A 5,204-nucleotide genomic window follows, 5' to 3' on the forward strand; every position below is an offset into this window, starting at 1 on the left:
TTCTGCTGTGCATGGGGTCGCTATGAGTTGGTTCCGACTCGATGGCACCTGACAACAACAAATTGGCAAAGGGGAAGTAAAACTCTCCCTATTTGCAGATGATATGACCCTATATGTAGAAAACCCCAAAGACTCAGTAAAAAAGCTACTAAGCCTCATTGGAAGATTCAGCAAAGTGGCAGGACATAAGATCAACATACAAAAATCAGTTGGATTCCTGTATACCAAAAATGACAGCACTGAAAAGGACATTAGGAAAGCAATACCATTTACAATAGCCACCCAAAGGAATGAAATATCTTGGAATAAATGTAACCAGAGAAACAAAGGATTTATACAAAGAAAGCTACAAAACACTGCTACAAGAAACCAAAAGAGACTTACAAAATGGGAGAATGTACCATGTTCCTGGATAGGAAGACTTAACATTGTGAAAATGTCAATACTGCCCAAAGCAATTTACACATATAATGCAATTCCAATACAGATTCCAACAACATTCTTCAAACACATGGAAAAAACAATTACAAACTCTTATGGAAAAGAAAGAGACCCAGGATAAGCAAAACACTGTTTGAGAAGAAGAATAAGGTTGGAGGCCTCTCACTCATGACTTCAAAATTTACTACATGGCTACAGTGGTCAAAACGGCTTGGTACAAGTACAATGAAAGATACATAGATCAATGGAACAGAATTGAGAATGCAGAAATTAACTCATCTACATACAGCCAATTGATTTTTGACAAAACACCTAAATATATTGCATGAGGACGTGATAGTCCCTTCAACAGATGGTGCTGGCAGAACTGGAAAATGATATGCAAAAGATTGAAAGAAGACTTTCACCTCACACCTTATACAAAAACCAGCTCAACATGGATTAAAAATCTAAATGTGAATCCCAGAATTATGAAGGCCATCAGTGAAAAACTCGGGACAAATGTGAGGGCACTAATTCAAGGAATACACAGACTACAAAACATTTTAAAAACCACACAAACAAAAGCAGACAAAATAGATGAGTGGGACATACTAAAAATTAAAAACTTATATTCATTAAAAGACTTTACCAGAAGAGTAAACAGGGAATCCACAGAATGAGAAAAAATCGTTTTCAATGACACATCAGACAAGGCACTCATTTCTAAAATATATAGGAAACTAACACCTCTACAAGAAAAAGACAAATAACCCAATTAAAAAATGGGCACAGGACATGAATAGACAGTTCACCTAGGAAGAGATCCGGGCAGCCAACAAACATATGAAGAAATGTTCACGATCACTAGCCATTAGAGAGATGCAAATCAAAACAACAATGAGATATCATCTCACACCAGTAATAACAGCAAAGATCAAAAAAGCAGAGGACAATAAATACTGGCGGGGATGTGGAGAGACTGGGACACTCCTGCATTGCTGGTGGGACTGCAAAATTGTCCAACCTCTCTGGAAAGCAATATGGTGCTTTCTCAGATGGTTGCGAATAGAAATACCTTATAATCCAGCAATTCCTCTACTTGGTATTTACCCACAAGAAATACGAGCCACAATCCGAGAAGATATATGCACACCAATGTTCATAGCAGCACTATTTGCAATAGCAAAAAGATAGAGGCAGCCAAAGTACCCATCAACTGAAGAATGGATAAACAAAACTGTGGTACATACATACACACAATGGAATACTATGCTGCCTTGAAAAATAACAAGGAAGCTGGAAGCCACACTGCTTAACATGGATGAAACTTAAGGACATTATGTTGAGTGAAATTAATCAGTAACAAAAGGAGAAATACTGCATAGGACCACTACTGTAAAAGACTAAGGAAAAGAACCCATAGTAAAGGGGGGCGGATTCTTTGCTGGTTGCTGGGATGTTGGGGGGTGGTTGAGGGGAGGGAGGGGAAGGTGGAGCACAAGGCATGGAATAGACACAGGATAGTTTGGGTACTGGGTAGGGGGTACAATATACAAGAAGGGAGAGGGGAATAGAAGAACAAAGCAGATGGGAGAACAATTAGGCAGGTTTGCATGGGCTAAGTGGGACAGAGGTAAATAATGATGTAGGTACAACCTTGGAACAACAGGGCTCTGGTATACAGAGATTGAAACATGGTTGGAATGGGGAAAAGGGGGCAATAATGTTAAGATGCTTGGCTGGGTTTTTTTTAAATGTTTTATTGTGAATTATGTGATAGTTTACATGGGAGAACATTAGCTTTACATTCATCTTATTGTATATCATATCATTGCTATGGTTACAATAGCTTCCATGCATCATCAACCAACCAAAGAGTATACACTACAAGCCTGCTCCCCGGTCATCAGCATACAGTCCCTCTCCCTCTCTGTGTCTAAAGTCCCCAACAGCTCCATCCGTCCACGTCATCATCACTGCCTCCATCTCAGGCATCACTGCTTCTCTGGGTACGGTCCCGCTCTCGGTTCTGCTCTGTTGATGGTCCTAGGGACCTCTGCTCCTAGGCTGAAAAGTTAATCTCTTTCCTCCTTGCTACAAAACGTCTACCTTTACAATTCTAACCCTCACAAGCAGTCCTGATAACAAATATTCACTATTGTATCACAAGAGACCCATCCTCATTTCCTTTCATCAGCCCTGCCTAGACAGATTGTATACTACTCAGTGGAGATTCTACCTTCCTCCATGCCCTCTGAATCTTGGTTCCTTCTTGAAAGCTTGTAAGCCAGTCACTTCTTGCCTTTGTAGCCCCCCCATTTTGGGTAGCCAATGTCCAGGCTGCCCATCCCTTTGCTGTCTTTTGAATCTTGGTTTTCCTTGCATTATATTATAAAATAGACACTGGAGAGGGAGAGAAAGGAATAGCCAGAAACATCACCATAGAACGCTTGTAAGTCTGTCTTCTGCCTATAATTGATTGGAATACCTAAAATGGGGCTACAACGTGCCCAGTGAAGGAGGCTTCCTGCGGAGCTCTGCATTACATAAGACTATAGTGGAAGCCTGAACCACATCCAGATCTTCAGAGATGGGAAATTTCCACTTGAAAGGATTAGCAGACCAGCCTGGAGGGACTAGAAGAATAGAAGATAGTTCTTCAGAGAAAGACCTACAGGAAAAATACAAAACAATATAGGCAGGACCCCCTTTCTCTGCGGAATCACCATGGCGGCCAGGACCCTGTACATATATCCTGAAAACTGGAGAGCCTTCAAGGCCCTCATCGCTGCTCAATACAGCGGGACGCTCCACACCACCCCACTTCCACTTTGGCCAAACCAACTGCACCCCTGAATTTCTCTACAAATTTCCTTCTGGCAAGGTTCCAGCATTTGAGGGTGATAATGGATTCTGCGTCTTTGAAAGCAATGTCGTTGCTTACTATGTGAGCAATGAGGAGCTGTGGGGAAGTACTCCTGAGACAGCCGCTCAGGTGGTGCAGTGGGTGAGATTTGCTGAAAGTGACATAGTCCCCCCAGCCAGTACCTGGGCTTTCCCCACCTTGGGCATCATTTATCACAACAAGCAGGCCACAGAGAATGCCAAGGAGGAGGTGAGATGAATTCTAGGACTGCTAGATGCTCACTTGAACATGAGGACTTTCCTGGTGGGCGAACGTGTGACCCTGGCTGGCATCACAGTTGTCTGTACCCTGTTGTGGCTCTACAAACAGGTCCTAGAGCCTTCTTTTCGTCAGGCCTTCCCCAATACCAACCGCTGGTTCCTCATCTGCATTAACCAGCCCCAGTTCCGGGCTGTCTTGGGGGAGGTGAAGCTCTGTGAGAAGATGGCTCAGTTCAGTGCTAAAAAGTTTGCTGAGAGGCAGCCTAAGAAGGACCCCCCACAGAAAGAGAAAGGTCAGCGGGAGGAGAAGCAGAAGGCCCAGGCTGAGTGGAAAGAAGAGAAGAAGGCCGCGGCTGCTGCCCCTGAGGAGGAGATGGACGAATGTGAGCAGGCATTAGCTGCTGAGCCAAAGGCCAAGGACTCCTTTGCTCACCTGCCCAAGAGTACCTTTGTGTTGGACGAATTTAAGCTCAAGTACTCCAATGAGGACACAGTATCTGTGGCACTGCCGTATTTCTGGAAGCACTTTTATAAGGATGGCTGGTCTTTGTGGTATTCTGAGTACCGCTTCCCCGAGGAGCTCACCCAGACCTTCATGAGCTGCAACCTCATCACTGGAATGTTCGAGCAATTGGAAAGTTGACAAAAAATGCCTTCACCAGTGTCATCCTATTTGGAACCGATAATAGCAGCACCATCTTTGGAGTCTGGGTCTTCAGAGGCCAAGAGCTTGCCTTCCTGCTGAGTCCAGATTGGCAGGTGGACTACGAGTCCTACACGTGGCGGAAGCTGGATCCTGGCAACAAGGAGACCCAGATGCTGGATCGAGAGTACTTTTCCTGGGAGGGAGCCTTCCAGCACATGGGCAAACGCTTCAACCAGGGCAAGGTCTTCAAGTAAACACCATGTTGTTCATAAAATAACAACAAACAAAAAACAGATATAGGCAGACCGACTGTTACTACAAGAATAAGCAAGTTGCTTGCCCAGGAGACATCAATGCAAGTGGTCGGGTCCTCCCCTCATTGTAAACCCCCTTCCAAGACAAAGACTCAATGAGAATACATGCTCTGATTGGTGACCATGCTTGTCACCGATAAGGGGAAGTGAGGGAAAAACAGCAATGAAGCTGCAAGCTAAGCCCTACAATGTTCAATAGACTCCTGTGAACCCAGGTGGAGACTTGGTTGGCCAGCAGTGTGGCAAGACCTGGGGACTCTTGGGCTCAGAGTCAGTGACAGCCACAGAGGACTAGAGTGGAGAGTGACGCATCCAGCTGATAAGAAGAGAGAGGATATGCACAAGAACACCCATACTTGCAGGTAGTACCCACTTGACCTGGCTTCAATGACTGGATGATCAGAGCTCAACCAGAAGAAGAAAGAAGAGGGAAAAAAAAAGAGTAATCTGATAACAATTTGATGAACTTGACCTACACCTATGGATGCAGTAGCTCAAAAGAGGGAACAGATGCTTACAGCAAGGATTATTTATTCCCACCCCCTCCATACACAGAGTAGACAGGGATGGGCAACTTGGACATTGGCTACCCAAAATGGGGGGTGGGGGGCTACAAAGGCAAGAAGTGACTGGATTACAAGCTTTCAAGAGGGAACCTAGATTCAGAGGGCGTGAAGGAAGGTAGAATCTCCACT

The 5,204-nt window shown here is 44.4% G+C and overlaps 1 protein-coding gene and 1 pseudogene across 2 annotated transcripts in view; both read left to right on the forward strand.

Annotated features, from left to right (window-relative positions):
• The window catches only part of LOC102827026 (serine/threonine-protein kinase PAK 1-like), an 81,476-nt gene that overhangs the window by 53,664 nt on the left and 22,608 nt on the right, over positions 1-5,204 (forward strand). The window lies entirely within an intron of this gene.
• On the forward strand, positions 3,151-4,449 carry LOC102826640 (annotated as a pseudogene).

Source organism: Chrysochloris asiatica, unplaced genomic scaffold, assembly GCF_000296735.1.
Source record: "Chrysochloris asiatica unplaced genomic scaffold, ChrAsi1.0 scaffold00074, whole genome shotgun sequence".
Classification (NCBI taxonomy): Eukaryota; Metazoa; Chordata; class Mammalia; order Afrosoricida; family Chrysochloridae; genus Chrysochloris; species Chrysochloris asiatica.